General features: G+C 37.2%; 2 pseudogenes; both read right to left on the bottom strand.

Annotated features, from left to right (window-relative positions):
* The window catches only part of LOC140816702 (cycloartenol synthase-like), a 21,657-nt pseudogene extending 14,989 nt beyond the window's left edge, over positions 1-6,668 (bottom strand).
* LOC140816727 (alpha-aminoadipic semialdehyde synthase-like) lies at positions 60-13,406 on the bottom strand (annotated as a pseudogene).

Below are 13,406 nucleotides of genomic sequence, written 5' to 3'. Positions count from 1 at the left end.
TCCATGATGTTTGTACATGGCTGGATTGTGTCCAGATCGGATTGCTCCTGCTGGACTCATGATAACAAGAAAAAATTTAGATTGATGACAACTTATTACTACCATCCACTGCTAAAAAGAGTTACCGATTCCAGCATGAAGCCCATCTCACATAGAAACGTAACACCAGAAATTTTAGACCTTTCATCAAGCTTGGACATGGAATCGTCAACATAGCTAGCAGTGACAAGATGTTTCCTACGCTGAAAAAGGATGTATGACTTCACATTACATGAGCAAGGTAGAATATCAAATAGCAAAATGAAACACAGGAGATTTGAACATGAAATCATCAACATAGCAAGCATTGAGACAAGATGTTTCCTAGCTGAAAAGGGAGGAATGAAATCATATTATACATTTAAAAATGTGTGCTTTTTTTGGTTATATTTCATTACTGAAAATGATGTCAAGATATGCTGTTAACTTAACCACCAATGATGTGAAATTGAACAAGAACAAAACACCATCATGCCTTTATATTGGAGGGTTCCACGGAAGGCAGTTAATGCTTCGTTCGTATCCCATAAAGCTCTCCATAAACTAAGGAATTCCGGTTTTGAAGGCATTCCAACGGAAATGCTGGAAAACCTGGTATTCTAAACTTTGTAGCTGAATCGTAGAGGTTGTCCCCTGCATGCGTGGAGTCATGGACTAACATCATAAACACGCGAATGACTGGTTTGGGGTAGATTTAAATAACAAATTCTGTAAAACAAGAAAAAATTATTGTGGACCATGTAATGCTGTATTGAATGGAAGAACTCATTTTTACAAATTATAAAAATAAAGGAGAGAGATACAACAAAAAAGAAAATTGTGAAACGAATGGTTGAACCTAACGAAAAATGAAAGTTCAAAAATATTTTACACCAGAATCATGTATGAATGTATAGTGCAAACAAATATATTCAACAACTAACTAATTTTAGATGATCTAAATCGCTTAGGTTGCACTTGAATGAAGGGATTTGATTTGGAAATATGGATCTGAAAGACATATCTGGGATGTATTTTAAATCTATCATAATTACCATTATATCAGCATGGATTAGCAATGTACAGATTTGAAATCTATCATAATTACAATTATATCAGCATGGATTAGCAATGTACAGATTTGAAATCCACCAACATATATTCATCCAAACAATCATAGATTTAAAATTCATAACATCAAATTCTTCGATCTAAGTGCAACCTTAATTCTTTTGTTAGTAAGGTTGTAGTATCATGCTAGTGTGAACTCACCCCATCAACATGCTTTATTTCTCCATGATGTTTGTACGTGGTTGGATTGTGTCCAGATCGGATTGCTCCTGCTGGACTCCAACTGAAAATAGCATGGTCAAAAATAGGCTTTAAATTATATTTATCCGCTGCCCAAAGGCCTTGGTGATTGGAAGGAAATTGACACATGTCAATCAGGTATTGCAGAATTTAGGTCAATTGCACAGGGTAACAACCTATTTCTTGCCATGTAGTGTTTCCAAAAAGTTAAAATTAGATGTAAAAGTTGTAAGTTTTAGGGAATAAAAACATTCTATTCCATTGAATAACAAACGTAGCATAAATAATACATTTGAGAAAGGATAAAACCTAACTACTAGCAAAGAACTAGGGATAAACCCGATAAACCCAACAACTAACAATTTAAAGAAAAGTTAAGATAGGGACTAAAGATAAGATAGGGAAGAAGAAATAGAGTTCAAATAAACTCCTATCCTAACACTCCCCCTCAAGTTGGTGCATAAATGTCTATCATGCCCAACTTGCTTATACACCTCTCAAACATTGGCTTAAACAACCCCTTGGTGAAGATATCCGCGGTTTGCTCGGTTGATAAGACATACGGAGTACAGACCAGCCCATTATCTAGCTTCTGTTTTATGAAGTGTCGGTCCACTTCAATGTGTTTAGTCCGATCATGCTGGACTGGATTATGAGCTATGCTAATCGCTGCCTTATTGTCACAATACAGTCTAATTGGAAGAGTAGCCTCAATCCTCAGGTCCTGTAACACTCGATGGACCCAAATAGCTTCACATATCCCATTAGCCATAGCTCTAAACTCGGCCTCGGCACTGCTACGCGCTACAACATTCTGTTTCTTACTCCTCCATGTGACAAGGTTCCCCCACAAGAAAGTACAGTAGCCCGAAGTTGATTTCCTGTCGGAGATGGATCCAGCCCAATCAGCATCTGTATAAGCCTCCAACTTCTTGCTCTCACTCTTTTTGAACCATAAGCCCTTCCCTGGGCACCCTTTTAGGTACCTTAGGATTCTGTTAACAGCTTCATGATGGTCTCTAGATGGAGCGTGCATAAACTGGCTTACAAGGCTCACAGCAAATGCTATGTCTGGCCGAGTGTGAGATAGATAAATCAATTTACCTACAAGTCTCTGATACTGATGCATATCTGCGGCATTCTTAGTGGTGGTCTCCCCGAGTTTTTTATTTGCATCTATTGGAGTCTCAGCTGGTTTACAATCACTCATGCATGTCTCTTTTAGCAAATCCATGATGTATTTGCGTTGAGAAACAGCCAGCCCCTTGCTTGACCGAGCAAACTCCATAGCTAGAAAATACCGAAGACCACCTAGATCTTTGATCTCGAATTCCTTCGATAGTTTCTCCTTCAACGAACTCATCTCTTCAATATCATCACCTGTGAGGATAATGTCATCCACATAAACAATCAAAACCGAGACTTTCGATCCCGAGAACTTTGTGAACAAGGTGTGATCGGATTGCCCCTGCACATAGCCTTGTTTCAACACAAATTTGGTAAATCTTTCAAACCAGGCTCTTGGGGATTGCTTTAGGCCGTATAGAGCCTTCTTCAATCTACATACTTTCTTACCACATGTACCTTCAAATCCAGGAGGAGGATCCATGAACACTTCCTCCGCTAACACTCCATTTAGGAAAGCGTTTTTCACGTCAAGTTGTTGAAGAGGCCAGTCCAGATTTACAGCAATGGACAGCAGCACCTGGATAGTGTTCATCATCGCAACGGGTGCAAAGGTCTCCGAGTAATCGATGCCGTATGTTTGTGTGAAGCCCTTGGCCACAAGGCGTTCCTTGTATCTTTCAAGTGTCCCCATTGCATTAAATTTCGGTGTAAAAACCCATTTACACCCAACGGTAGACTTCCCCACAGGCAGCTCCTCAAGAACCCAAGTCTGATTTTTCTCAAGTGCACCAAGTTCCTCGTGTACAGCTTTCTTCCATTCAGGACTTTCTAAGGCTTCTTGAATATCTCGTGGTATATGAGATATTACCTGAAAAACTGGAGAATTGTGGAGACAGTCTAGAATAGGAGACAAAGTTTGATATAGGGTATTTGGCACATGATCTTCTTTCTTTTCGTATAGCAATTGGGAGATCCAGAGGGGTAGGGGACTTACCTTCAGAAGATGGCTCTGAGTTGGACTCATGGTCAAGTTGAGATATGATGTCTCTCCCTTCTTGATGTGGAGCTCTTCGCTGGTAGACATGCTCATAGAATTCTCCTCTTTGAGTACTACCTTTATCAATTGGTGAAGATTGAGGAATACTTGGGCTAGTAGGGAAAGAATTTTTATTATGCAAAATTTTTGAATGATCCACATTTAAGTGGTCAATGTTTCCCCCAATTTCAGGACTTGCTGGTACTACAATCGAGTCCTCATATAATCCAGGGATGGTTTCTTTATTCTTGGAAGTTAATTCAACAGAAATATTAGGATCTTTAGTATTTTCATTTATGCTCTGATTGTTAGAGACCGAAAGGGGCGATAAAAAACCTAAACCATCATCTTCACTAGTCCTTATCTCCCCCTGAAGATGAGTCCCAAAAAACGGAATTTCTTCAAAAAACGAAACATCACAAGATACATATAGTTTTTTTGAAGTTGGATCAAGACATTTGTAACCTTTTTGATTGGAACCATAGCCAATAAAAACACATTTTTTAGCCCTAGGATCTAATTTACCCATGTTTCGATCTAGGTTTCTCACAAAAACAGTACATCCAAACATACGTAAAGGTAGAGAAGAAGAGAACAATTTCGAGTTTGGAAAAATGTCTTTGAGAATACCTAGAGGAGTTTTAAAGTTGAGGATTTTAGATGGTAATCTATTAATTAAGTAGACTGCTGTTAGAACTGCTTCGCTCCACAAATATTTCGGGACCTGATTAGAGAACATAAGTGCTCTGGTGACTTCTAATATGTGCCTATTTTTTCTCTCAGCCACACCATTCTGTTGTGGAGTATTAGTGCAAGAGCTCTGTTGGATGATACCGTGCTCTTTAAAATATTTGCCTAAGGTTTCTTTAAAATATTCCCCTCCATTGTCATTTCTTATTATTTGGATACTTGTTTGAAATTGATTGACAATCATGTTGTGAAAGATTTTAAACATTTGTTCTACTTCAGATTTCTCTTTCAATAGAAAAACCCAACAAGCACGTGTGTGATCATCTATGAACGTGACAAACCATTTTTTTCCAAGAAGACCTGTAACACTAGAGGGACCCCAAACATCACTATGGATTAGTGAGAAGGGTCTACTAGGTTGATACATTTTTGGTTGATACATAGATCTATGATGCTTAGCGAGAGCACAAATTTCACATTTAAACAATGAAAGATTTTTATTCAGAAACAACTTAGGAAACAATTTTTGCAAATAAAAGAAACTAGGGTGTCCTAAACGGTAATGCCATAAATAAACTTTATTATTCAGATCAATAGAGGTAGTCTCCAAACCAGAGAATGCTTGAGCAACTTTACAAGAGTCGATTTCCTCATCAAGAAAGTAGAGTCCACCATATTCCCTAGCATTGCCAATCATCTTCCCCGAGTCCACCTCCTAAAAAATACAATGAGACTTAGAGAATTTAGCTTGACATTTAAGGTCTTGACTTAGTTTGCTAACAGATATAAGATTACAAGACAATTTAGGAACATGGAGGACATTTGAAAGGGTAATAGATGGTGTGAGTTTGATTTCTCCTATCCCTGCAATCGGGTTGAAGGATCCATCAGCAATACTCACTCTTCTATTACCTGCACACGGTTTGTAAGTGGAGAAAAAAGGAGACGAACCAGTCATGTGATCAGTTGCACCTGAATCTATGATCCAGGTACATTTGGGTTTAGGACACATGAGAGAAACAATAGGACGTTTACCATTTTGAGTGATAGAACAGTTTGTGGAGGAAGGGGCTGGATTTGAGGTTCGAAGTAACCTAACAAGTTTGTCTACTTGGTCCTGAGTGAATGGAAGCTGTCCAGAGGTGATTGGAGTTCCTTGAGAGGCCTCAGTCATGGTTTGTAGCGCCCTTTCCTTCTCAGATCGTTTCTTCCAACCAGGTGGTTTTCCGTGAAGCTTCCAGCAAGTTTCTCGAGTATGCCAGGATTTCTGGCAGTGGTCACACCAGGGCTTCTTCTTCTTATCAGTATTCGGAGTTGAGTCTGAGTCCCGAGATACCAAGGCTGAGTTATCACTTATCGGGCCAATATTGTTCTCGGCCTGGTTATGCATCACTTTCTTCCTGCTCTCTTCTTGACGAATTTCAGAGAAAACTTCTCTGATCGACGGAAGTGGTTTTCTTCCAAGTATTCGTCCTTTAACTTCATCGAGATTTTGATTCATTCCAGCCAGAAACATATAGACCCGATCATTCTCCTCCCTCTTCTTTTGTCTCGCATAGTCATCCTTGCTGGCCCAGACATCATCATAGTGTTGATCCAGCTCCTGCCACAAAGCCGCCATTTCATTATAGTAAATGGTTACCTCACGGTCACCTTGTTTCAGATTCCAAAGCCTTGCCTTCAACTCAAATATCTGAGATGAATTCTCGGAGTCTGAGTATGTCTCTTTTACAGAGTCCCATACATCTTTCGCGGTCTTCATGAACATATGGGGTCTGGCGATTGAGATGTCCATGGAGTTGAGAAGCCATGCCATCACAAGAGAATTTTCTGATCTCCATGTTTTGTATGTTGGCTCTGTCTCAGCAGGTTTCTCTGCTTCTCCAGTCAAATACCCCAGTTTTCCACGTCCATCAATTGCAAGCTTGACGGACTGTGACCACTCCAAGAAGTTCTGCCCATTTAGGCGATGGACAGTAATTTGAATCGAGGTGGATGTCATGTCGTGAGGCAAGGATGAGGCAGAAATTCCCGATGTTGCCTCTGATTCAGAGGTTAGCCCAAACGAGCCAAAATTTATTCCGTTGTTGGCGGCCATGAGAGGTTAACGTAACCTGGCTCTGATACCATGTAAGTTTTAGGGAATAAAAACATTCTATTCCATTGAATAACAAACGTAGCATAAATAATACATTTGAGAAAGGATAAAACCTAACTACTAGCAAAGAACTAGGGATAAACCCGATAAACCCAACAACTAACAATTTAAAGAAAAGATAAGATAGGGACTAAAGATAAGATAGGGAAGAAGAAATAGAGTTCAAATAAACTCCTATCCTAACAAAAGTATACCTAAATTTGTAACCCATTGGATTATTAGCAGCATCTGGAGATGGAAAACCATCACAGTAAGAAGTGAGACTTTATCTCCCCCCTCGTGCTTGTGCTTGATTGATCATTTTCATTGCTATCATGTGATCTGTACGACGAAGAAATGTGATTTATGATAACAAGAAAAAATTTAGATTGATGACAGCTTATTACTACCCTCCACTGCCAAAAAGAGTTGCCAATTCCAGCATGAAATACCAGAAATTTTAGACCTTTCATCAAGCTTGGACATGGAATCGTCAACATAGCTAGCAGTGACAAGATGTTTCCTACGCTGAAAAAGGACGTATGACTTCATATTACATGAGCAAGTAGAATATCAAATATCAAAGTGAAACACTGGAGATTTGAACATGAAATCATCAACATAGCTAGCAGTGCGACAAGATGTTTCTTAGCTGAAAAGGGAGGAATGGAATTATGTTATACATTTAAAATGTGTGCTTTTTTTGGTTCTATTTCATTACTGAAAATGATGTCTAGATATGCTGTTAACTTAACCACCAATGATGTGAAATTGAACATGAAGAACAAAAACACCATCATGCCTTCATATTGGAGGGTTCCACGGAAGGCAGTTAATGCTTCGTTCCTATCCCATAAAGGTCTCCATAAACCAAGGAGTTCCGATTTTGAAGGCATTCCAACGCAAATGCTGGAAAACCTGATATTCTAAGCTTTGTAGCTGAATCGTAGAGGTTGTCCCCTGCATGCGTGGAGCCATGGCCTAACATCATAAACAAGCGAATGACTGGTTTGGGGTAGATTTAGATACAAATTCTGTAAAACAAGAAAAAATTATTGTGGACCATGTAATGCTGTATTGAATGGAAGAACTCATTTTTACAAATTATAAAAATAAAGGAGAGAGATACAACAAAAAAGAAAATTGTGAAACGAACGGTTGAAACTAACAAAAAATGAAAGTTCAAAAATATTTTACACCAGAATCATGTATGAATGTATAGTGCAAACAAATATATTCAATAGCTAACTAATTTTAGATGATCTAAATCGCTTAGGTTGCACTTGAATGAAGGGATTTGATTTGGAAATATGGATCTGAAAGACATATCTGGGATGTATTTTAAATCTATCATAATTACCATTATATCAGCATAGATTAGCAATGTACAGATTTGAAATCTATCATAATTACCATTATATCAGCATGGATTAGCAACGTACAGATTTGAAATCCACCAACATATATTCATCCAAACAATTATAGATTTAAAATTCATAACTTCAAATTCTTCAATCTAAGTGCAACCTTAATTCTTTTGTCAGTAAGTAGCAAGAGGGCTGTAGTATAATGCTAGTGTGAACTCACCATCAACATGCTTTATTTCTCCATGATGTTTGTACGTGGCTGGATTGTGTCCAGATCGGATTGCTCCTGCTGGACTCCAACTGAAAATAGCATGGTCAAAAATAGGCTTTACATTATATTTATCCGCTGCCCAAAGGCCTTGGTGATTGGAAAGAAATTGACACATGTCATTCAGGTATTGCAGATTTTAGGTCAATTGCACAGGGTAACAACCTATTTCTTGCCATGTAGTGTTTCCAAAAAGTTAAAATTAGATGTAAAAGTAGACCTAAATTTGTAACCCATTGGATTATTAGCAGCATCTGGTGATGGAAAACCACCATAGTAAGAAGTGAGACTTTATCTCCCCCCTCGTGCATGTGCTTGATTGACCATGTTCATTGATATCATGTGGTCTGTACGATGAAGCAATGTGATTTATGATAACAAGAAAAAATTTAGATTGATGACAGCTTATTACTACCATCCACTGCCAAAAAAAGTTACCGATTCCAACATGAAGCCCATCTCACATAGAAAAGTAACACCAGAAATTTTAGACCTTTCATCAAGCTTGGACATGTAATCGTCAACATAGCTAGCAGTGACAAGATGTTTCCTACGCTGAAAAAGGACGTATGACTTCACATTACAAGAGCAAGGTAGAATATCAAATAGCAAAATGAAACACTAGAGATTTGAACATGAAATCATCAACATAGCTAGCAGTGAGACAAAATGTTTCCTAGCTGAAAATGGAGGAATTTGTACATTTAAAAATGTGTGCTTTTTTTAGTTCTATTTCAGAACTGAAAATGATGTCAGATATGCTGTTAACTTAACCACCAATGATGTGAAATTGAACATTAAGAACAAAACACCATCATGCCTTCATATTGGAGGGTTCCATGGAAGACAGTTAATGCTTCGTTCCCATCCCATAAAGGTCTCCATAAACCAAGGAGTTCCGGTTTTGAAGGCATTCCAACGCAATGCTGGAAAACCTTGTATTCTAAGCTTTGTAGCTGAATCGTAGAGGTTGTCCCCTGCATGCGTGGAGCCATGGACTAACATCATAAGCAGGCCAATGACTGGTTTGTGGTAGATTTAGATAACAAATTCTGTAAAACAAGAAAAAAATATTGTGGACCATGTAATGCTGTATTGAATGGAAGAACTCATTTTTACAAATTATAAAAATAAAGGAGAGAGATTCAACAAAAAAAAACTTGTGAAACGAACGGTTGAAACTAACAAAAAATGAAAGTTCAAAAATATTTTACACCAGAATCATGTATGAATGTATAGTGCAAACAAATATATTCAACAGCTAACTAATTTTAGATGATCTAAATCGCTTAGGTTGCACTTGAATGAAGGGATTTGATTTGGAAATAAGGATTTGAAAGACATATCTGGGATGTATTTTAAATCTATCATAATTACCATTATATCAGCATGGATTAGCAACGTACAGATTTGAAATCCACCAACATATATATTCATCCAACAGTCATAGATTTAAAATCATAACTTCAAATTCTTCAATCTAAGTGCAACCTTAATTCTTTTGTCAGTAAGGTTGTAGTATCATGCTAGTGTGAACACACCATCAACATGCTCTATTTCTCCATGATGTTTGTACATGGTTGGATTGTGTCCAGATCGGATTGCTCCTGCTGGACTCCAACTGAAAATAGCATGGTCAAAAATAGGCCTTACATTATATTTATGTGCTGCCCAAAGGCCTTGGTGATTGGAAGGAAATTGACACATGTCATTCAGGTATTGCAGATTTTAGGTCAATTGCACAGGGTAACAACCTATTTCTTGCCATGTAGTGTTTCCAAAAAGTTAAAATTAGATGTAAAAGTATACCTAATTTGTAACCCATTGGATTATTAGTAGCATCTGGAGATGGAAAACCACCACTAAGAAGTGAGACTTTATCTCCCCCCTCGTGCATGTGCTTGATTGATCATTTTCATTGCTATCATGTGGTCTGTACGACGAAGCAATGTGATTTATGATAACAAAAAAAAATTTAGATAGATGACAGCTTATTACTACTGTCCACTGCCAAAAGAGTTACCAATTCCAGCATGAAGCTCATCTCACATAGAAAAGTAACACCAGAACTTTAGACATTTCATCAAGCTTGGACATGGAATCGTCAACATAGCTAACAGTGACAAGATGTTTCCTACGCTGAAAAAGGAAGTATGACTTCACATTACATGAGCAAGGTAGAATATCAAATACCAAAATGAAACACTGGAGATTTGAACATGAAACCATCAACATAGCTAGCAGTGACAAGATGTTTCCTAGCTGAAAAGGGAGAAATGGAATTATATTATACATTTAAAAATGTGTGAGGTTGATGGAAATAAAAAGAAACAAAGTGAGGCACTGGAAGTTGGATCCAAAAAATTATTTATCACTGGAGCTCTCTTTGACTAGGCATTTTTCCTGAATCAGCAGAGATTCATGTCACGCATCACATGCAGGTTTGTCTTTTTAGAGAAAATAATGATCATGTAAAATCCATAGTGCTTCATATCATAAAAAATATGAACATTGTAATACATAGTTTTCATTAATTACAGCGAGGAACTAGTACGCTGCAAGAGGTCTAGCAGTTATAACACCGTATTTTTCTATGAAAATTTTCTATATGACTTTATGTCCCATTTGGGGGAGAGATTTTTTGATTTTGTTGTACCTACAAACCAAATACTGATTCACCCTTTTCTTTTGCATTAATCCTTCCACTACTCCAACGTCAAGGTTTTTAGATGATTTAGATTATTGAGGATGTTTAAGAAGTTGTTCATAAATCTCTGATACAGATTATCACAGTTATTTGGAAAACAGAAACTTCAGGAACAACTTTTAATCAATCAACTTTTGAAGACCATAATTCAATTGCCTAAACCAGCCATAAACAAGCAAACCAATCTTCACCCCTATTACAGTGTCAGGTTCCTCTCACGTGTAGCGGTATATCTTTCTAATTGTGTCGATGAAAGTAGCATCTATACCTGAAGACATGTACTAGCTACGTTGCTGTGAAAACTGGCAGGCAGTAAACTGATGACAACATCAACCTGCATATCACCATGAAGCTGTAACTCATTAATATTCTAATTAAAACCCAAACTGGCATTCAAGTACGCTAAACAAAATCATGATGTTTTACCAACCATTTACAAGTTTCAAAAACCCAAACTGGCAGTCAAGTACGCTAAACAAAATCATGATGTTTACCAACCATTTACAAGTTTCAAAAACCACTAAGAAAGGGAGAAAATAGGTGTATCATGGTAATAGCATCTTAAAGTCCAAGGTTAGCAGTTGCCAAGAAACATCTTAACGCCATCATCTATATCCTCAGTGTTTGGACTATCTTCAAGGGAAAAAAATGGTCTGCTTGATTGCAAGCAAATGGTGCAGAAGGTTTACCAGAGAGATGTAATTACAGAGACTCTCCTGATTCCACGCATCGAGCTGAACTGCTGTTGCATTTGGAATTCCCTCAGCTATCTGGAATCCATGTAATAAGCTAGTTTTTTCGTTTAAATTACCCATAATCATTTTTAGGTAGAGACACAGCGTAAGGACAATTGAAAAGTTTGAATGTCTGGTTAACCTCTTGTGCATCTTCAAGGAAAATAGATGCCAAGATAACTTTAACACAGGCATTCTCTTGAAAATCATCTGCGATACGTGATTTTAACCACTTATCTGATGAACTGCTACCAACTGACGTGAGAAATTCTGCAGCTGGTCGACAAACTCAGCACCTAATATCAGGATGACAGCTTCAGTTTTTATATCATTGTCCTTCTCTAGATTCATCTCTTTGCATTTCTCAACCTTAGGTGTCACAACATTGTTTATGCAGTCAACATGACTCTTACTTGGATTAGCAAGGAAGCCAAAGAATCAATGACTTTATCTAGAAGCACTTTATCACCTGCTCTAAGCTGTTTAAAAAAGTAAATAATTATCAACAATAAGCAAACTGAACAACTGCATTTGGATAAAAAGGCATACGTCATTTTATGAACTGATGAAACTCATATGACCTTTGACCTGAGAACAATCTGATGCCACAGAAGAAGAAAATATACGCTAATCACATTTTATTCCCTTGTGGCTACTTGCTAGCGCATCCACCTGATAATTTGAAAATTTCTACGTTGTCTGGTAAATAAAATGATACTGGAAAAGGCAAAGGCTGTAAGACTGAAAAATCCAGGAGCATAGGAAACCGTCTTTAAGCATTGCTACTAGTAATTTAGGGGTTTGTCATTAGTTTGTTACTTCCAGGGTATTATGATATTTACTTCCACCACTATTATTACTACTTAAATACACAAAGAACAAGAGAATGATAAATGGAAAGACTAGTACTGGTATACAGAATCTTTCATGTGAGCAATTCACACAAACTTCCCTTATCCAGGAATATGATTTACTCAAGGCATTACTTACTTCAAGTTCTGAGTAAGACATAGCCTTTGTGCTCTGACCTACATCAAATTTCACCAATTTGAAAGAGACACCTGGCTGCTTCAATTACATCCAAAGCTTCATTTATTAGGAATGCATCGAACAAATGGTCACTCAAAGAAATCTACAGAATCATGTGAGCAGCAGTGTTGGTAATTAAAAGTAAATCACAACTTAAAGAATGAAGTTGTCTTTACTGGTAAATTCAAGCAATGCTGAAATAAAGAAAAATACTGATGCAGTACGCTTCATCTTTTCGGACTGGATATTGGTAGATTTCTTGATGGATCCCCGTCACAGGAAAAAGGAAAAACCAAAAAAGCTGAATGTTAGAGACAAAAATCGTTTACCATCTTGAATGATGTGATTTCAGTCAAGTAAGGTGGATACTAACCAAAAACCTAATTAATCATCAAACAAAAAAATATGAAAAATCATTGATTATCGGACCAACAAAATAGCTAATTCTTTCACTGGAAAAAATAGCCAATAAGTAAGACCCAAGATGAACTGGAGAAATGACTGAGTTTGACTCGATTTTCATACTCATCGTGCTCTTAACATGACAGCAAACTCAAGAAAAGACCAGATTTTTTTTTTATTTTGCTGCGCTCTTAAGATTTCTTTCAAGTTTAGACCATTCATTAAAAATTCAAGCCGAGACTGCACATTGAGGTAAATAAACAAATTAATGAAAGATGGTGTATATTATAACTTACTCAAGATTAGAGTTATGAATTCTAGGTATGTATTCAAATAGAGAAGTAAGTGATCCACCATGGACTATACAAGCTCTCCTTAAGTGCATAGGCAACTCTTCAAAATATTTTGAAGAAGCTATGACCTCAACAAATTCAGATAAAATATCTCCAAAGTGTTGGGAAGCCTTTATTGAAATAAAAAAACATGATAATGATTAGAAATCAATGTTACACATCATATTCTTTCCATCAAAGATTAATACTCACACATGACATTGACATATCAAAAAGATCGTATTTC

Source organism: Primulina eburnea, chromosome 2 (genome assembly GCF_022965805.1).
Source record: "Primulina eburnea isolate SZY01 chromosome 2, ASM2296580v1, whole genome shotgun sequence".
NCBI classification, from domain to species: domain Eukaryota; kingdom Viridiplantae; phylum Streptophyta; class Magnoliopsida; order Lamiales; family Gesneriaceae; genus Primulina; species Primulina eburnea.
The sequence above is the reverse complement of the archived record's forward strand: the minus strand, read 5'-3'. Positions and strand labels throughout refer to the sequence as shown.